This window comes from Nicotiana tomentosiformis, chromosome 9 (genome assembly GCF_000390325.3).
Source record: "Nicotiana tomentosiformis chromosome 9, ASM39032v3, whole genome shotgun sequence".
Taxonomy (NCBI): domain Eukaryota; kingdom Viridiplantae; phylum Streptophyta; class Magnoliopsida; order Solanales; family Solanaceae; genus Nicotiana; species Nicotiana tomentosiformis.
The window spans coordinates 56,224,963-56,247,400 of NC_090820.1; the positions used below are offsets into that span (position 1 = coordinate 56,224,963).

The window sequence follows — 22,438 nt, forward strand, 5'->3', positions numbered from 1 at the left end:
TCGCATTTGATTTCTATGACCTCAGAGTCCAGTCCATGGGACAATTCAAGCCCTACAATCAAAGCTTCATACTCCGCTTCATTGTTAGTCAGAGGAACAGTTCTTATGGCTTGCCTTAGGGTTTCTCCCGAAGGCGTGGTTAATACTATGCCGAGCCTAGACCCTTTCACATTGGAAGCTCCGTTCGTGAACAAGGTCCAAACTTCTGATGTCAATTCCGACACCATTACTTCTTCTTTGATAGCCATAAGTAAAAGTCCTGGACTGAAATCGACCACAATGTCGACCAAAACCTTTGACTTAATTGCAGTCCTAGGTTTATATTCTATGTCAAATTTGCTCATTTTGACGGCCCATTTGGCCAGCTTACTAGAGAGTTCAGGCTTATGAAGAATATTTCACAGGAAAAGTGGTCACCACAACTATCAGGTGATATTGGAAATAAGGCCTTAGCTTTCAAGCGGCGACTACGAGGGCTAAGAGATTTTTTTCCAAATGTGGGTAGCGAGTTTCTGCTTCCGTTAAATTTTTACTAATGTAGTAAATAGGAGATTGCGTGCCTTCATTCTCACAGACTAAAACAACACTTACCGCAACCTCCGAGACCGCTAAGTATATTAGTAGTTGTTCGCCTTTCTCCGGTTTTGACAGTAACAGAGGACTTGACAAATTCCTTTTCAGATCCTTCAAAGCCTTCTGGCATTCCGGTGTCCACTCAAAGTTATTATTCTTTTTGAGCAGTGCAAAGAAATGATGGCGTTTTTTCGAAGATTGGGAAATGAATCTACTCAAAGCGGCCAATCTCCCCATTAGCCTTCGAACCTCTTTGACTCTTGATAGCTGCCCGAAGATGTCTTTGATTTTATCAGGGTTAACCTCATTCCCCCTCTGTGACACCAAGAACCCTAGGAACTTATCGGAACTGACCCCGAATGCACACTTCTCGGGGTTAAGTTTCATTTATGCTTCCTTAGGATGTCAAAAGTTTCTTGCAAGTGTTTAAGATGATCACCTGCATTCAAAGACTTAAAAAGCATATCATCTATGTAAATTTCCATGGTTTTCCCTATTTACTTTTCAAACATCTTGTTCACGAGCCATTGATAAGTGGCTCCGACGTTCTTTAGCCCGAAGGGCATCACATTGTAACAATATATGCCAACATTCGTGATAAATGAAGTTTTTTCCTGATCCTCTGGATTCATTTTGATTTTGTTGTACCTGCATTAAGCATCAAGGAAACTCATTAACTCATGCTCGACTGTTGCATCAATCATTTGATCAATATTTGGCAAGGGGAATGAGTCTTTCGGGCACGCCTTATTTAAGTCCTTATAATCTACGCACATGCAAAATTTATTCTTCTTCTTTGGAACTACTACTACGTTAGCTAGCCAATCAGGATACTTTGCCTCTCGAATCGAACCAATATCAAGAAAGTCAGTTACCTTTTCTTTGACAAACTTGTTTCTGACCTTGGTAAGAATGATATTTTTTTTGTCTTATCGGAGGGATGCTGAGATCCAAGCTTAGCTTGTGCACGGCCACTTCTTGCGGGATACCTGTCATATCCGTATGCGAGCACGCAAAACAATCGATATTAAATTGAAGGAATTCAATAAATCTAGACCTGAGTTCGGGGTGCAGTCCTGTCCCCAAGTGAAACTTCATCTCCATGAACTTTTCAAACAATGCGACTTGTTCAAGTTCTTCCGTTGTGGACTTTGTTGCATCCGATTCTTCTAGTATCTAAAAATATCTTGGTACCTGATAAGATTCTGATGACTCCTCCCCTTGGTTGACTTCGCTCGACTCGGGAGCAGGTGTCGGTTCCTGTAATTGCTATGCCGCATGCTCCTTCCCTTTGCTACTGGAAATTGAGATTGCATTCATTTCTCTCGTTGCCGGTTGGCCGCCTCTTATTTGTTTAATCCCTTCGAGAGTTGGGAATTTCAACAACTGATGATATGTTGATGGTACAACCTTCATCTCGTGCAACCATGGTTTCCCCAGGATGATGTTGTAACCCATATCGCCGTCCACCACCTCGAAAAGGGTCATCTTCATCATCCCTTTAGCATTCGAGAGCAGTATGATCTTTCCTCGGGTTGTCACACTTGCTAGGTTGAACCCGGTGATGAGCTTGGTGGCCGGAATGATGCTTCCGGTGAGCGTGGCTTGCTCTAACACCCTCCATTGTATAATGTTGGCCGAACTTCCAGGGTCCACCAGAATACGTTTAATTTTAAAATCTAAAACATTCAAATAAATTACCAACGCATCATTGCGTGGTAGCAACAATCCATCTGTGTCTTCCTCCGTGAAAGTAATATCTTCTTCAATGAATTCCCGGAGTCTCTTGCTGTGGGTCACTGACACCTTCATCTTTTTTGCCATCAAGAATGTAACCCCGTTAATCTCGTTCCCCCCGAAAATCATGTTGATCGTCAGACATGAGGGATTTTCTCCTGCTTTTGAGGGCTTTGCATTATCACGATTGCAACCATAGTTGTTTTTAGCCCGGTCAATTAAACATTCCCTGAGATGGCCATTTTTCAGCAATGTCGCAACCTATTTGCGCAGATGCCGACAGTCTCCAGTCCAGTGACCGTTTGTACCGTGGTATTTGCACCACAAATTAGGATCCCTCTGTATGGAATCAGATCTCATTAGCTTAGGGAACTGTGCTTCTTTAATGTTCCTCATAGCCGACACTAGCTCCACCATGCTGACGTTAAAGTTGTATTCGGGAAGCCTGGGTAGGAACAATCTTGAGAACCTGACATTTCCTTGTTTTGCAACGACCTGTTATTTTGGTCGCGATCAATTCTCCTATCGGTGGTGAATATATCCGCTGACCGGAAACCTCTGCCGTGTCGTTCAGCCCATTCATAGGGAAAAAAACCGACTTCTTGAAGATCGTCGATCTGTGTCAAAATCTTCTTTTAATTTGTCTTTATTCTTCTCCCGGTCCCGACCCTTGGACGATGTCTGGAAACCGAGGTGGTCATCCTCAATCCTTATCTTAGACTCATATCGGTTATGAACATCCACCCAGGTTGTTGCCTAAAACTCGAGCTAACTTTCTTTCAGCTTTCGGGAAGCATCAAAACTTCTCGAATTCAGACCTTTGGTAAATGCTTCAGCCGCCCATTCGTCCGGTACGGCCGGTAGCAACATCCTTTCCTTTTGGAATCTTGTCACAAACTCCCGCAGCAACTCGGATTCTCCTTGCGTAATTTTGAATATATCAGCCTTTCGGGCCTGTAATTTTGAATTATTTTCTGAGTTATGTAGATATTGTGGAACTAATTCGAGCTATTTGGAGCTTTGAAGTCTGAGTAAAAGCGTAAAGGATTAAGTCGGGATTGTGTTCGGGGGTCGAGGATCACTTCTGGATGTCAAAAATCAAGGAAGAAGCAACAACTGAAGAAATGCACTAGTGCGATGCACTGTGCGACGCAACAATGTAATTTTGTGTCAGGAACTGACAAAGTTCAGAGGTTGGGTTTCTGTGGTCTAACAAGGAAAAGCACTAATGCTACGCTCCTACGCACAGTGCGACGCATGAAAAGCAATAAGTTTGCAAGTTTTCCTATTTCGGCTAGGATACAATGATTTCGTTTGGGCCCGACCCTACTTGGTATAAATACATGGAAAAATATTATTTTCTGCACTTTTGACATACTTTAGACCTAAGGAAGCCAAGTAGGAGTAAAAGTACAAGGATTTCATCATTCCTTCCTCACTCAAGACCTGAGTTTGGTTTGAATTTGTGTTTTTCTATACTTTTATTATATTTGTGATGAATTACTCCATGTCTATGAAGTAGTTCCTTTTAGGGTTTGATGGATTTGGTGTATTTATGATTGTTTGTGGATTATAATTCTAGTTTTATGTTTTGAAGCATTTTTGGATGATTTAATTGTTGCATCTATATTCACTTGTTCATATAATCGAGAGAGGCATAACTTGTGATATCTTTGTATTATATTGTTGGTTGAGTTCATTAATTCTTCTTAGTAATCAAAAGAGGCTAGTTGAATCATTGATTAAACCTAGTTAGGAGGATAATCGAGAGAGGTTCTCCTAACGACCAATCCACTATGCATTGTTGCATATCTTCACATGCTTAAATTGGTTCATCTTGTGAGGTTAAAACTTAATCGAGAGAGGAGTTTTTGCTAAACGTTTGAACTAATAATTGAGTGAATTCGAGAGACTCAATTACCAACACACCAAATCCACTGCACTTATTCCCCGGCAACGACGAATACATGGAAAAATATTATTTTCTGGACTTTTGACACATATTCGACCTAAGGAGGCTAAGGAGGAGTTGGAAGAACACGAGCACAGTAATTTCATCATTCCTTCCCCACTCAAGACACGAGTTTGGATTGAATTTATATTTTCCTCTACTTTAATTTTATTTGTGATGAATTGCACCATATCTATGTAGTACTTCTCTTTAAGATTTGATGGATTTGGTGTATTGATATTTGTTTGTGGATTATAACTCTAGTTTTATGTATTGAAGTGTTTTTGGATGATTTAACTATTGCATCTATATTCACTTGTTCATATAATTGAGAGAGGCATAACTTGTGATATCTTTGCATTATATTGTTAGTTGAATTCATAGATTCTTCTTAGTAATCGAAAGAGGCTAGTTGAGTTATTGATTAAACCTAGTTTGGATAATAATCGAAAGAGGTTTTTCTAAAGACCAATCCACTACGCATTCTTGCATATCTTCACTTGCTTAAATTAGTTCATCTTGTGAGGTTAAGACTTAATCGAGAGAGGAGTTTTTTCTGAACGTTTGAACTAATAATTGAGTGAATTCGAGAGACTCACTTGAACATTAGAATTGAAATATTTAGAGTTAGATCCCAACTTAGATCCCAACCAATTATCTTGCACCTATCCTATCAACCTTTATTTTCTCCCACTGATAACTTCTTTGCTTATCTTTGTTTCGATTTTCATTAGTCAATAGCTTTAGATTCTTAGTTAATTTTAGTTAGAAATTATATAAACCTCAATTGTTGGTTCTCTTGGATAGCGATTAAGCTAGAAACTACGAAAATACTGTTTAACTCCAATCTCTGTGGATACGATATTATACTATACTATCTTTAACTAGCGAGCATAATTTAAGTGTGTGTTTCGAGCTCGTCAAATTTTGGCGTTGTTGCCGGGGATTGGCAATTAATAGTGTTTGAAATAGTTTGTAGTGCTAATTCGGGAATTTTTTTTATTTAATTTAATTTTATTCTTTTTACGGTTGGTGTTCTTTGACTGTGCGATAGTTAAGGAAGGAAAGAAATCTCACCGAGACATCAGAAAAGGTTAGACAATCCTCAACCAAAGAACTTATGGCTCGAAAAAGGTGAGGATAATGTAGATTTGGCTGCGAGAGAAGCATCCCAACGAAGAGAACAAGCTGCACGGGATGATGAGGAAGCAACTATTAGAGATGCACAGATTATCAATGAAGAAGAGGAGTCGAAAAATTGTTCAAAATCAACCCTTAGTTGCAGACTAGTTCAGAAATATAGCTCCCATGCCTGGGAGATCACTTGGCGATTATGCTAGACCGGTCTATAATCAAGGATTATCAAGTGTTAGATCACCTCCAATTGTAGCAAACAACTTTGAATTGAAGCAAGGGTTTCTTTAAACTCTTCAGAATTGATGTGTCTTCAGAGGGAAGCCAAACGAAGATCCAAATACATATCTAATGGAATTCGAGGAGATTATGAGCACCTTTCAATACAATGGTGTGTCACAAGATGCAGTGTATTTAAGGTTATTCCCCTTTTCTCTCAAAGATGATGCAAACCATTGACTTCGAAGCTTGCCCACGGGATCGATCAGAACATGGGAGGAGATGACCAGAAAATTTCTTGATAAATATTTCTCCTTAGCTAAGACGGGCAAGTCTAGAAGAGAAATCCATAAGTTCTGCCAGAAAGAGAATGAAACTGTTTTTGAAGCATGGGAGAGGTTTAAGGAGATTGTTCGAAAGTGTCAACATAGCGAAATTGAATTGTGGATGCAACTCCAGGACTTTTGGGATGGATTGACACCTGCCTCACGTAGAACATTGAGCAATGCAGCTGGAGGCCCATTGATGAAGATGACTCCAGAGGAGATAGTTACAATTCTTGATGAGTTCTCTAAAGATGCTAATCAATGGCCCTCTGAGAGTGCAGAAAGAAGAAGATCAACTGGTGTTCACCAAGTTGATACTAACACATCTGTGTAGGTACAACTTGATGTTATGGCCAAAGAGATAAGGAAGTTGACTTTAGCTTCGATACAAAGTGAGCCTCACGCAGCTTGTGATATATGTGGAAGAGGACACTCTACTCATGAGTATCAAGCCTCAACTGAGGAAGTAAATGTTGTGGGAAATTATAATTTCAATGCAATGGGTCAGAGGCACCCCGACTTTTCATGGAGTTCACTTGGAGGTACTGCGAATGCTTGGCAGCAAAATAACTCTAGATCACAAGGACAAGGAGCTCCTGCATACCAAAATCAGCAGAGGCAGCAATTTCAGCCTCAACATCCCATTCAACCTGGTTTAGAGGATCTAATGAAGTCTTTCATTATCAAGACATATGAGAGGCTGGACGCTCATGGAGCAGCTATAAAAGAATTGGGCATTGGTTTGCGAAACCTGGAGAGACAAGTGAGACAGATTACAACTATATTATATGAGAGGGTTCCAGGCACTCTCCCCGCTGACACTGAAAAGAATCCCAAAGAAACAGTGAATGCTGTAACTCTGAGAAGTGGGCAAGTGTTGAAAGATCCCACCACCGATCCAAAAAGAGGTGATACTTGAAAAAGAAAGCGGGGAGCAACTGAGGAATGATGTTGATAAAAAAAAATAAAGGCCCGATGAAAACTGAGAAGAAGAAGAAGAAGGAAGAAAAATCGAGAAGGGAGGAACCTGAGAAGAGAGAGCATATGCCTGCTTTACCTTTTCCCCAAAAGCTTTATAGAGAAAAGCTGGACAAGCAGTTTGAGAAATTTCTGGATGTGCTGAAACAGGTTCATATGAACTTACCATTCACATAAGTGCTCTCACAAATGGCTACGTATGCCAAATTTATAAAGGAGATCCTTATAAAGAAGAGGAAGATCAAGGAGACCTCAGTGGTCAAGCTCACAGAGCATTGCAGTGCGATATTGCAAAACAAATGCCCACAAAAGTGTGGAGATCTAGGGAGTTTTACTATACCTTGCTCTGTAATTCTTGTTCCTCAATTAATTTAATGCCTCTATCTATTTACAGGAAACTGGAGAAGGAGATTGGAGAGATAAGGTCGGTGCCAATATCTTTACAGCTGGTAAACCAAATGACTTTAATACCCGGGGGGATAGTGGAAGATGTGTTAGTTCGGGTGGATAAGTTCGTATTTCATGTAGACTTTATAGTGGTGAATATGGAGGAGAACAAGGATGTCCCCCTCATCCTAGGAAGACCATTATTAGCAACATGTAGAGCAATATTAGATATACATGAGAGGAAACTCATGTTTAGAGTGGGTGAGGAGACGGTGACTTTTGATATGAATGTATAAAAAGGGACACAAAAAGAAAAACCAGCTGCGAGTGTTGAGTGGAAAGTGAAGGGCTCAAAAGAGAAGGCTGTGGTGAGTGAGAAAGATAAGTGTGGGGTGTACCCAAAGAAGTCTGAGAAGAAGTTCTCTGCATGGATGTGCGCATTAGTTCGAAGGCGAGGAGTGGAGCCCGACTTCGACTCAGACCCCGACTAGATATTCAGGGAAATTTCCTTTACCTTATGCTTTTTAATTGTGTGTCATGGGAACATGCCACAACATAAAGTGTGGGGTGGGGGATATGTTGTATGTATGTTTGTATAGTAGTTTTCTTTTTGTTGGTTGTAGTTAGTTAGAGATAGAAAAAAATTGAAAACAAACATAAGTTTTTTAAAATTTTTGATTTTCCCGACGATGGATATCACTCGACGGGTATCTTGAGGGATTAAAGTCGAAAGAAAAAGACAAAAAGATTTTATTTTATTAGGTAGTGTAATAATTCCTCCTTGGTTTTTCTTTGTGCCGCGATTCTTTTCCAAGGGTTTTGTTTGAACCAGATATAGTTAGTTTTTGTTTTGTAGAGTAGTAGGAAACCTTGTGCTCTGATTTGAATTGAAGGCAATATCTCTTGACTCTATTATACCTTGAGAATAGTGAGTACTTTAGTTGTGACGCTTAGGCTCAATTTTTGACTCTTGTATAAGTACCTTAAATTATTTGATCTTAACTTTGTTTAACTACTTTGACTAGAGTGTCTTGATAATCCAATCTTGAATGAGTTATGTGCCATGTGTGTGTGAGGTTTTGTATATTCATTGCATTGCATTTGATGTCTAGAATTTGCCCTGTGTGTTTGCAAAGCGAAATGGTAGTTTTATTCAGTCTTGGAAAGGATATAAGCGTTTCTTTGTTGAGCCAGTTATATGCTTTTACCCATCTAATTGTTATGTATCTTAGTTAACTCCGTTGAGCCTGTAATCCTATTTTTTTGGCAACCACATTACAATCCTTACCCATTTGTTTGAATTGACCATCTATTTGAACCATATACTTCTCGTGAGCACTTGAATTTGTTATGAACTTTGTAAACGTTGAAGTATGGGGTGGTTGATTTTGCTTTTGAGTAGAACTGTTGAACCAAGGAGAAAAGTGCACTGTATTGTAAAAAACAAGAGCCACTTGAATTGAAAAAGAAAAAGGAAAATAGTTGTATTGTTGTGAAAAATATTCCTTGATAGTGGCAACTCTTGATGTATTTGTGCCTAAAGAAGTAGGAGTTGATGTATATTGATGTGAACGTGAAGTTATGGTTTGACATAAGTGTGGGGTTTTGAAATGTTAATATATATGTATTAAAGTGCTTAGGGAGGTGTAGTGACTCTTATATCCAAATGTATCCTACCCATCCCGCAGCCTACATTACAATCAAATAAAGTCCTAATTGATCCTTGACTGAATTAGCTCAAATAGTAGAGTAGTACACTACGGGCAAGCCTATGGTACGTCTTTTATGGCATATGAATGTTGTTTCTGAGAGTGAGTAAATTCTTTCTATCTTGAGTTCCTAATTGTTCTTAAATTCTATTGTGTGTAGAACTACTCTCTATTGTTGTGAGAGGGCATTTAATTCATGAAGAAAAGGTAATGTCGTTGACCTCTATGTTAGAGTAAGTGAGTGGGTTATAAATAATGCGTGGTGCCTTTGAGTCAAATCTTGAGGCGGATGTTACGGTATTGTGCTTAATCTGTTTTAATTATTCTTAGTATGATGAGTTATTAGAGTTGTTTAAAAAGGTCGTGTCTATGTGAAGTGTAGTTTGATTGCTCGAGGACGGGCAATGGTTTAAGTGTGGGGTGTTGATGGTAGGCTATAATCCCGTATTTTAGTCGCTTATTGCACTCTAATTCACTGCACTTCACTTGTTTTGAGCTTTAATGGGTAGTATTTTGCACTTATTGCATATTTTATGCCTTGTAGGAATGATTATGAGTTATGTAGATGTTGTGGAATTAATTCGAGCTATTTGGAGCTTTGAAGGCTGAGTAAAATCCCAAAGGATTAAGCCAGAATCGTGTTCGGGGGTCGAGGATCACTTCTAGACGTCAAAAATCAAGGAAGAAGCAACAACTGTAGAAATGCACTAGTGCAACGCACTGGGCGACACAACAGTGTAATTTTGTGTCAGGAATTGACAAAGTTCAGAGGCTGGGTTTCTATGGTCTGACAAGAAAAAGCACTAATGCTATGCACCCTGCCACACACAGTGCGGCGCATGAAAATCAATAAGTTTGTAAGTTTTCCTATTTCGGCTAGGAAAGGGTGATTTCGTTTGGGCCCGACCCTACTAGGTATAAATACATGGAAAAATGTTAATTTCTAGACTTTTGACACATATTTGACCTAAGGAGGCTAAGGAGGAGTTGGAAGAACACGAGCACAAGGATTTCATCATTCCTTCCTCACTCAAGACACGATTTTGGATTGAAATTATGGTTTCCTCTACTTTAATTTTATTTATGATGAATTGATCCATATCTATGGAGTAGTTCTATTTAGGATTTAATGGATTTGGTGTATTGATATTTGTTTGTGGATTATAACTCTAGTTATATGTATTGAAGCATTTTTGGATGATTTAACTGTTGCATCTATATTCACTTGTTCATGTAATCGAGAGAGGCATAACTTGTGATATCTTTGCCTTATATTGTTGGTTGAGTTCATAGATTTTTCTTAGTAATCGAAAGAGGCTAGTTGAATCGTTGATTAAACCTATTTAGGAGAATAATCGAAAGAGGTTTTCCTAAAGACCAATCCACTACGCATTCTTGCATATCTTCACTTGCTTAAATTAGTTCATCTTGTGAGGTTAAGACTTAATCGAGAGAGGAGTTTTTGCTGAACGTTTGAACTAATAATTGAGTGAATTCGAGAGACTCACTTGAACATTAGAAGTGAATTATCTAGAGTTAGATCCCAACTAATTATCTTGCACCTATCCTACAACCCTTATTTTCTCCCACTGATAACTTCCTTGCTTATCTTTGTTTCGATTGTCATTAGTTAATAACTTTAGATTCTTAGTTAATTTTAGTTAGAAATCATATAAACCTCAATTGTTGATTCTCTTGGATAAAGATTAAGCTAGAAACTACGAAAATACTGTTTAACTCCAATTCCTGTGGATACGATATTATACTATACTATCTTTGACTAGCGAGCATAATTTAAGTATGTGTTTATAGCTCGTCACATGGGCCTTGATGAAAGAGTCCGCGAGCATCTCAAATGAGTCTATGGAATGCTCGGGCAAAAGTAAAAACCACATCAGGGCCCCCTTCGTAAGTGTCTCCTTGAATTTCTTCAGCAAAACTGACTCAATCTCGTGGGGAGCTAAATCGTTCCCCTTCACTGCCGTTGTATTGGTGGTGATATGGTCCTGAGGATCTGAAGTGCCATCATACTTCAGCAAATATAGCATTTTAAACCACTTCGAGATCAGTTCTGGTGCCGCACTTGGTTTGTACAGTAATTGCGTGTACTTCTTTGAGTCTGACCCCTTCAGCACTGGTGGTGCGCCTGGAATTTGATCTATTCGGGCATTTACTTCTCTCATAAACTGCATGGGTTCGATTTTATAGGGATCACTCTCATTGTTGTGACCAAATCCGCTCCCCCTGGCCCCATCGGTGCCGACCACGCCCCTCGGGATGTCATTGTCGACCCTATGCGTTGTTATATTTGTGGGAGCATAGGGAAGAACTGGATCTCGTCCATTTGCGTTGTTGGAGGCGCCCGACAATGCCTGCTTCAGCTCCGTCATAACCTTATCCTGTCGTGTGACATGGCCTATAATGGCCTCCTGTTACTCCTGCAAGACCCTGACTACTTCGACGACATGCTCTTCTTTAGCATCATCAGGAGTCGCCTCCCGAATATGTTGCGAATATCGGCTGCCATGGACTGGCATGGCCTCGTTCCCCGTGTTATGGGTATTGCTGATAGAATCTTTGTGTTGAGGCTAGTTTCCTTGAGCCTCAACATTGTGTGTGTTGTTAACACCATTATCTGCCATTTTTAATGATTTTTTCTAAGGACAAAGAATCAAACAAGTTAGTAATAAATGCAGGGATCAATTCAATTACACAATTGTCTATGCGCCACGGTGAGCGCCAAATTGTTTACCCATAAAATGGTATATTTGAATTTATACGTGGTTTATAGACAAGTGAATTAATTTGATCCAAAAATAACAGATGAATTAGACAAAAATATAAGACTTAGCCTTAAAATTGAGATAAACGGCAAATATCTTAGTTTCAGGCGCAGAGCTACCAAGAGCAATAAGAATAGTGCAAGTCATCAAGAAAGTAAAATGTTATTTGAGTTTTTGATGAAGTATAGTATATGCTTGTCAGAAAATTCATGTCCTTACAATGATGATAGAACTTAGTATTTATAGTTATACCTAGGGAACAAGGTCCTAGGATCAAGCTCCTCCTTAATGATAATTATGAGGGCCATTGAAGAATATGTAACGGTGGGCAGTGAATGCCATATTCTCCGTAACGGATCATGTACTTAATGCTTTAGAATATTCTTTATAAAATGCTACCGGATGGCGGGATTTATTTTGTCTTTATGAGTATTATTCTCTCCGATTACAAGCGAGATCATTGCAAAGGTTTGGCTATCTTCTATCTTCGGTTGCACGTGTCGCTTTCTCATGCGAATATTAAATACGAACATATTTTACCCCATACAAGTAGTTAGTTGTGTATAAAAACAAGTGACATACTATTATGACACATTATAGATAACAAGGTATGAGAAAAGTATAATATATTTATCACTATGTGTTGATTATAAATTTTAAACTTTTATTATGGATAATTAAGGGTCTAATGAATGATTAAAATATCTCGAGGTGTATACCAATACACACGAGCGTGACCAGGTAATTGAAACATGATAATATATGTATGGTATAACCAGAGGGGAGTTAGAATGGTAGAAGTGGTCAAAGATGATGAAATTTGCTGAAATTTCTTCCAAAAGTTAGCTTTGAACTGTGACCCTCGATCTGAGATAATAGAAATTGGAGTGCCATGCAACCTGACCCAAATCGAGTCAAACTTGCGAGGCGTGCGAGGTAGTCCCACCACAAAATTAATATTGATCATTTCCCACTTTCACATTGGAATTTCTATGTTCTGTGCCAACCTACCGGGCCGTTGGTGTTTGGCCTTCACTTGCTGACAATTTGGACATCTTGCCACAAAGTCCGCTACATTCCTCTTCATATAATTCCACAAGTAGACTTTCTTAAGATCATGATACATCTTTGTAGAGACTGGGTGCACAGAATACCTAGAAGTGCGAGCCTCGGTCATGATTTTTTCCCGGAGACCATCCACATTTGGAACACATAGTCACCCTTGGTACCTTAGTGTACCATCATCCATGCCAAGAGAAAAGGCCATGGCCTTATGTTTATGAATCCCCTCCTTCAATTGTACCAGCAATGGGTCGTTGTAATGCTTTTCCTTGACTTCCACAACAAGCGATGATTCAGTCCTATTTTGCACAATCACTCCTCCTTCACTAGAATCCGCAAGACAAACTCCCAAACTAGCCAACCGATGAACCTCCTTGGCCAACGACCTTTGATATGCCTCCAAGTGAGCGAAACTACCCATAGATTTCCGGCTAAGAGCATCCGCTACAACATTAGCCTTCCCCGGATGAACAAAATATCGATGTCGTAATCCTTGAGTAACTCAAGCCATCTTCTCTGCCTCAGATTCAATTTCTTCTGTTTGAAAATGTATTGGAGGCTCTTTTGGTCCGTGAATATATCCACGTGGACCCCATATAGATAATGACGCCAAATCTTCAATGCAAATACCATCGCCGCAAGCTCTAAGTCATGTGTTGGATAGTTCTTTTCAAGATTCTTGAGTTGCCTAGAAGCATAAGCTATCACCTTGCCATGTTGCATTACGTCACGACCCAAAATTCCCACCTTCGGACCGTGATGGTACCTAACATTTCACTTGCTAAGCAAGCTAGCGTTAGAATAATATAAGCCATTTTTAAACAATTTTTAAATTTATTAATATCAAAGAAACAAATGCGGAAGTAAGGTCTGAAATGTAGTGAATAATTCATAAAAATAACGGTGTCTAAATACCACCCCAGAATTGGGGTCACAAGTGCACGAGCTTCTAGAATAATACAAATAAAGGTCTGAATAGAATAAAGTTGTTTGAAAAAAAAACACAGCCAAAGTAAAGTAGACGGGGACTTCAGAACTGCGGACGCCGTGTAGTTATACCTCAAGTCTCCTCTGGTAGCTGAAATCCGAGCAAGTCTATGGTACGCTGCTGGGACCAACTCCGAAGTCTGCACAAGAAGTGCAGAGTGTAGTATCAGTACAACCGACCCCATGTACTGGTAAGTGCTGAGCCTAACCTCGACGAAGTAGTGACGAGGCTAAGGCATGTCACTTACATTAACCTGCACGCAATGATAGTAATAACCACAATAATAGAATTAACTCAGATAACTCATTTCTAATAGTTGAAGCCAACTCAGCAGTCATAATCAATTATTATTTCAACGAATTTCCATTGCAGCGTGCAACCCATTTCCACAATATATTCATTTCTAGCCCTCCAATATATTTATTTTAATCAAGTATATATATAGACTTTTAAATAAGTCTGTTGAGACGTGCAATCCGATCCCCCAATATGGACTTTTAATAAAGTCTATTGCGACGTGCAACCCGATCCTCCAATATATTCATTTCAATCAATTCTGTTGCGGCGCGCAACCCGATCCTCCAATATATTTATTTCAATCAATTCTGTTGTGGCGTGTAACCCGAACCTCCAATATATTCATTTCAATCAATTTTGTTGCGGCGTGCAACCTGATCCTCCAATATATTCATTTCAATCACTTCTGTTGTGGCATGCAACCCGATCTTCCAATATATTTATTTCAATCAATTCTGTTGCGGCGTGCAACCCGCTCCTCCAATATATTCATTTACCAATTCTCATAGAAGAAATTGCCCCAATAAATGCAACAATTAATATAAAGTTTTAAGACAACAAATATAGAATAATTATGATTTAATTATGAAACAAACAATGACAAATAACAATTTATTATGGGAATCAGGGAGAAAATGGGCAGTTTAATGTTTAATATGCTAAATGTTAAGTAGCAATTATTGTACACAATTCAAATAAGCTTGTAGCAATTATTATAGGAATTCAAGAATTTATATTTGACAAAGAATATGAGAGAAATAATTATTATAACAATTAATTCGTGTATTAAAACAAATTTAGTATTTTCAAATAATTATGCAAATAATTAATTTGACGATGTATAGACACTCGTCACCTCACCTATACATCGTTCACATGCATTTCACATAACAAATAATTTAATGGTTCTATTCCCTCAAGGCAAGGTTAACTACGACACTTACCTCGCTTTGCAATTTCAATCAATTTCTCGACCACAACCTTTCCTTTTAAATTTGACTCCCAAAGCTTCAAATCTATTCACAAACAATTCGATATACTCAATACAAATCGTAGGAATTAATTCCATATGAATTTACTAATTTTTTGGATAAAATCTGAAATTCGCTTTAAAATTTGATGGTGGGTCCCACATATCAAATCTCGGAAAAACTTACGAAATCCGAACACCCATTCCGAGACGAGTCCAACCATACAAAATTTATCAAATTCCGATGTCAAATGGACCTTCAAATCTTAAATTTTCTTTTTGGAAGATTTTATAAAAATCTGATTTTTCTTCCATAAATTCACGGATTCATGATGTAAATGAGTATGAAATCATGAAATATAATCAATATACGATAAGGAACAAGTACCCCAATTTTTCCATGTAAAAATCGCCCAAATATCGCCTAAACCGAGCTCCCCAAACTAAACAATTAGTAAAAATGGCTAAACTCCCCGTTTTATGGGGTCTCTGATATTTTTGAGCGCCACAGGTAGCATGGGACGCTGCCTGTGGTGCACTTTCCAGAACACCAATAATTACCAGTGCCAGGGCTAGCGCCCCACGCTACCCTGGGCGCTGGCGTCTACGAAAAATATTTTCCGACACGAAAATTGGCATAACTCTCTCATACGATGTCCGAATTCGACAATTCTTTTTGATATGGCTCCACAATTTCAATACGGATCTAATGATTCCATCAAAACTGAATTTGGAAATCATTTGCTTAATGGGATACCACTTATTCTTGAAGAAGCGACATCGAAACGTTCTTGAAATGCCAAAATTGAATTCCGTTAACCATCTGAAATCCACCTGAGGCTCTCGGGACCTCAACCAAATATACCAACAAGTCCTAAAATATCATACGGACTTAGTCGAAACCTCAAATGACATCCAACAATATTAAAAATACGAATCCCACATAGATTCAAGCCTAATGGACTTTGAAACTTTCAATTTTAACAAACGACGCCGGAACCTATCAAATCAAGTCCGATTGATCTCAAATTTTGTACACAAGTCATAAATGACATAATGGACCTATGAAAATTTTCAGAACTCGAATCCAACCCTGATATCAATAAAAGTCAATCTGTGGTCAAACTTTGAAATCTTTAAGCCTTTAGGCTTCTAATTTTCGCCAACTGGCGATAATTCAAGCTAGGGACCTCCAAATTAAATTTCGGGCGTAATCCCAGGTACCAAATCATGATACGGACCTACCGGAACTGTCAAAACACTGATCCGAGTCCGTTTTCTCAAAACGTTGACCAAAGTCAACTCAGTTGAGTTTTAAAGCTCTATTTCACATTTTAATCCATTTTTCACATAAAAACTTTCCAGAAAATTATACGGACTGAGCACGCAAGTCGAGGAGTAATAAATAGTGCTTTTCGAGGTCTTAGAATACAAAATTAATTATTAAATTTAAAGATGACCTTTTGGGTCATCACACTCTCCACTTCTAAAACAAACGTTCATCCTCGAACGGAATTAGAGAAGTATCTGAGTTAGTGAAAAGATGTGGATATTTACTCCACATGTCCGACTAGGACTCCTAGGTAGACGCCTCTACCGACTGACCTCTCCAGTACACTCGAACTAAAGGATAACTCTTAGACCTCAACAGTCATACCTGCCGGGCTAGAATAGCCACCGGCTCCCCTTCGTAAGTCAAATCTTTATCCAATTGGATTGAGCTAAAATCTAACACATGGGACGGATCACCATAATATTTCCTGAGTATGGATACATGGAACACCGGATGACCCGCTGATAAACTAGGTGGTAATGCAAGCCTATAGGCTACTTCACCCACCCTTTCAAGAATTTCGAAGGGTCCAATATACCTAGGGCTCAACTTGCCCTTCTTTTCGAACCTCATTACACCTTTCATAGGTGAAACCCGGAGTAATATTCTTTCTCCAACCATGAATGCAATATCATGAATTTTACGGTCGGCATAACTCTCTTTCCTAGACTGAGCTGTGCGAAGTCGATCTTGGATAACCTTGACCTTATCTAAGGCATCCTATACCAAATCGGTACCCAACAACCGAGCCTTTCCCGGTTCAAACCATCCAACTGGCGAACGACATCGCCTTCCATATAATTCCTCATATGGAGCCATCTGAATACTCGACTAGTAGCTATTATTATAAGCAAACTCCGCAAGTGCCAAGAACTGATCCCAAGAACCTGCAAAGTCTATAAGACAAGCGTAAAACATATCTTCCAATATCTGAATAGTGCGATGTGACTGTCTGTCTGTCTATGGATGAAATGTTGTACTCAACTCAACCTGCGTGCCTAATTCACGTTGTACAACCCTCCAAAAGATCGAGGTAAACTGTGTACCTCGATCTGAAATAATAGACACGGGTACGCCGTGAAGGCGATCAATCTCATGAATGTAAATTTCAGCTAACATCTCTAAAGAATAGGTAACTGCCACTGGAATGAAATGTGCTGACTTGGTCAACCTGTCCTCAATGACCCAAACTGTGTCAAATTTTCTCGGAGTCCGTGGGAATCCAACAACAAAATCCATAGTGATACACTCCCATTTCCACTCAGGAATTTCTAACTTCTGAAGCAAACCACCAGGTCTTTGATGCTTGTACTTAACTTGCTGACAATTTAGACACCGAGTTACATATGCAACTATATCCTTCTTCATTCTCCTCCACCAATAATGTTACCGCAGATCTTGATACATTTTGGCGGAACCTGGATGAATAGAATACCTGGAACTATGCGCCTCATCCAGAATTAATTCACGAAGCCCATCCACATTAGGCACACAAATATGACCCTGCATTCGCAGAACTCTATCTTCCCCCATAACAACCTATTTGTCATCATTGTGCCCCTTAAGGACAAGTAAATGAGGATCATCATATTGCCGCTCTCTGATGCTCTCATATAAGGAAGACCGAGCGACTGTGCAAACTAGAACCCGGCTGGGTTCTGAAACATCTAACCTCACGAATTGATTAGCCAAAGTCTGAACATCTGCAGCTAACAGCCTCTCACCAACCAGAATATACGCAAGACTACCCATACTCACAGCCTTTCTACTCAAAGCATCGGCCACCACATTAGCCTTTCAGGGGTGATACAAAATGGTGATATCATAATCTTTCAACAACTCCGACCATCTTCTCTGCCTCAAATTGAGATCTTTTTCTTGAACTGATATTGAAGGCTATGATGATCAGTAAATACCTCACACAAGACATCGTATAGGTAATGCCTCAAAATCTTCAGTGTGTGAATAATGGCTGCCAATTCTAAGTCATGAACAGGATAATTCCTCTCGTGAACTTTCAACTGCCGCGACGCGTATGCAATCACCCTGCCATCTTGCATTAGTACTGTACCAAGACCAATGTGAGATGCATCATAATATACCGTATAAGATCCTGAACCTATGGGTAATACCAATGCTGGCGCCGTAGTCAAAGTGGTCTTGAGCTTCTGGAAGCTCAACTCACACTCGTCTGACCATCTGAATGGGACACCTTTCTAGGTCAGTCTGGTCGATGGGCTTGCTATAGATGAAAACCCGTCCATGAACCAACGATAATAACCTGCCAAATATCTGTAACTGGAGTAGGTCTAGGCAAATTCTGAACAGCCTCAATCTTCTTAGGATCCACCTTTATACCTTCTGCCGATACAACATGACCCAAAAAGGCAACTGAGTCTAACCAAAATTTACATTTTGAAAATTTGGCATATAACTGATTATTCTTCAAAGTCTGAAGCACACCCCGAAGATGCTGCTCATGCTCCTCTCGACTGCTGGAGTAACTCAAGATATCATCAAGGAATACAACCACCAAAAGAATCCAAATAGGGCTTGAACTCCCGATTCATCAAATCCATAAGTGTTGTTGGGGCGTTGGTAAGCCCAAATGATATTACTAGGAATTCGTAATGCCCATACTGAGTCCGAAAAGTTATCTTAGGGGCATTAGATGCCCTAATCTTCAACTGATGGTAACTAGACCTCATAATTATTTATCCGAATTAACGAGTCACATTTAACGCCACCTGGGCGGGCACCTACCTCGTAGGCTAAAACTCAATAATTACAACACGACTTTAGTAAGTATGCACAGAGAATTTCATATAAGAATTCTCAAATAATCCTAACAGGCATGACTACCTATTATTGCTATAGTACAAATTTAATTTCACAAGGGAGAACTTAAACACAAGAATTTTCCTCACAAGGATCTCGTCTTTATATAACTTTCACCGCAGCTTGTAGCCCGATTTAAACATATCAATTTATATTAAAAATGCGAGGATCTTGTCCTCAGTTCTGAATCACAAGTAATATGCACATCGTGCCAATAAAAAATTTCCATTTCTCCTTTTAAATAATTTCGGTTACACAAAATCATAACACATAATGAACCACACACCGGTCGGGCATATAATTCATAATTTGAAATTAATTATTCGGAAATTACATCAAAACTTACCGAAATGAGTACCAAAAATCCATCTTTAGCCTCACAGATCTTATAAGAGTCCAACATGGAATGATAGGCATATTTATCTCCATAGAACCTCCCAACAGGAGTAGACACATAAGTAGATTATAGAATTATGAAGCTCACTCATAAGTGGAGCACAATAGGATGACTCGTCTCGATACTCAGAACCGAATCAAGTTAAGGAAACTATTCCTTTATATTAAATCGAGGTCGTACCTGTAACGACACATCTGATGTAGCGGCCTCTGCTATACCATAGCACAAATATATCATCGGCTGGGTCTCCACCTATAGGACACCTTCTACCCACCTGTCCTCCACCCCTAACTGGCCGTGTGGGTGGTGTAGTGACTGCAATGGGCACGTATCCTGAGTGCTTTAATGAAATATGTCTCTCACAATTCTGGGATAATTTTCTCATGATGTGCCTAGTATCACCGCATTCATAACAATCCCTTTGCGGTTTTGGCTGCTCACATTGAGTTTGTGTCAGATAACTGGAATAACCATTGTGGGAAACTCATGTCGGTGGTGCATTAAAAGAACTTACTGGAGCACCCCGAGTAATCCGGTGTGCGGACTTGGATGGCTGACTGCTCGAGCCCCCGCCATAATGATTTATACTTACAGAGTAGAATCCACTGAATTATCCAAAACCTCGAGACCTCTTGGTCTCCTTAGTTTCACCCCGAACACATACTAATATCTTGGCAATTTCTACCACTAGCGGAAATGAAGTATCAGCCTGTAGCTCTCGAGTCATACAAAATTTTTCGATCATAGTTGAGTCCTTTAATGAGTCTGTGGACTCGCTCTCTGGCTGGTCTGTCCTCTTCATGGGCTTGCCACGAACACCGGTGGAGAATTATCTCTCCCCAGGCCAATTTCTTCTTTTGTTATGCTGACTCAACATTGATGAGCTGGCCCATTTCTTAGCATACTTTTCGATTCTTATTTAGGGTAACCCTTACCCCTATTTATACACAACGATCACAAAAGTAGAGCTCCATACAGACAAATCTTGGCACAAACCACATAGTCCAGAATCTCGTCAACCACTGTACTTCCTCTGAAGCACCCCAAAATCCACAACCGTGACGTCCACGTTGAGTAGACCTTCTATAAATTTAATGTTGTTTCTTTAACTACTTTGGTACTGAAGTATAGGATTATTAAGGAGGCGGATATACCGCAAGTCCCAACCTTATCCTCTACAAAATCTTAGGCCTTAAACACATGTAAATTTTGGGGGAACCTTTCAGTACCATATATATACATTTCAGGCCAAAACTGATATAACACATGACTCGCAATTCATTCATTGATAGTGGATTCCCCCACTCAGCGCGAAGTCATAGTTCACCACGTCAGATGGTCCACAATATTAACCTTCACAGCTCGTATAAATCAACCAGATGCCAAGGTCCGTTACACACCCCACATGATTCACTGGATGATATCTTAATATGTCCGCATCTGCAGTCGTTGAGGCAATGTTTGAGCATCTCTGGCTCCCTCGTAGTTCATCTGCGACATCACGAACCGTCGATGCACAACTGATACCAAGTGTGCAATGTCATACACGAGTGGATACAAAGGAATATGAGATATAGGTTTCAAGCAAAATCAATGCCGCACGATAAGGAATGAAAGAAGTGATATTGTTCCTAAACTTTATAGCCTCTGAGAGATAAGTACAGACGTCTCCGTACCGATCCTTCAGACTCTACTAAGTTTGCTCGTGACTCGTGAGACCTATGTAACCTAATTCTCTAATACCAACTATCATGACCCAAAATTCCTACCTTCGGACCGTGATGGCGCCTAACATTTCACTTGCTAGGCAAGCCAACATTAGAATAATATTAGCCATTTTAAAGCAATTTTTAAATTTATTAATATCAAAGAAACAAATGCGGAAGTAAGGTTTGAAATGTAGTGAATAATCCATAAAAATAATGGTGTCTAAATACCACCACATAATTGGTGTCACAAGTACACGAGCTTCTAGAATAATACAAATAAAGGTCTGAATATAAAAAAGCTATCTGGAAACAAACACACAACCAAAGTAAAGTAGACGGGGACTTCAGAACTATGGACGCCGTGCAGTTATACCTCAAGTCTTCTCTGGTAGCTGAAATCCGAGCAAGTCTATGGTACACCACTAGGACTAACTCCGAAGTCTGCACAAGAAGTGCAGAGTGTAATATCAGTACAACCGACCCCATGTACTGGTAAGTGCTGAGCCTAACCTCGACGAAGTAGTGACGAGGCTAAGGAAGGTCACTTACATTAACCTGTACACAATGATAGTAATAACCACAATAATAGAATTAACTCAGGTAACTCATTTCTAATACTTGAAGCCAACTCAGCAGTCATAATCAATTATTATTTCAAACAATTTGTGTTGTAGCGTGCAACCCGTTTCACCAATATATTCATTTCCAACCCTCCAATATATTTATTTTAATCAAGTATATATATATAGACTTTTAAATAAGTCTGTTGCGGCGTGCAATCCGATCCCTCAATATGGACTTTTAATAAAATCTGTTGCGGTGTGCAACCCGATCCTCCAATATATTCATTTAAATCAATTCTGTTGTGGCATGCAACCCGAACCTCCAATATATTCATTTCAATCAATTCTGTTGCGGCGTGCAACCCGATCCTCCAATATATTCATTTTAATCAATTCTGTTACGACGTGCAACCCGCTCCTCCAATATATTCATTTATCAATTCTCATAGAAGAAATTTCCCCAATAAATGCAACAGTTAATATA

The 22,438-nt window shown here is 39.4% G+C and overlaps 1 non-coding gene across 1 annotated transcript; it reads right to left on the bottom strand.

The window, feature by feature from the left end:
- Nucleotides 1–5,944: 5,944 nt before the first annotated feature.
- Nucleotides 5,945–6,051, bottom strand: LOC117278405 (small nucleolar RNA R71). Its single transcript, XR_004508778.1, has one exon. It is a non-coding gene; the product is annotated as a small nucleolar RNA R71 (small nucleolar RNA).
- Between the last annotated feature and the right edge of the window lie 16,387 nt (nt 6,052–22,438).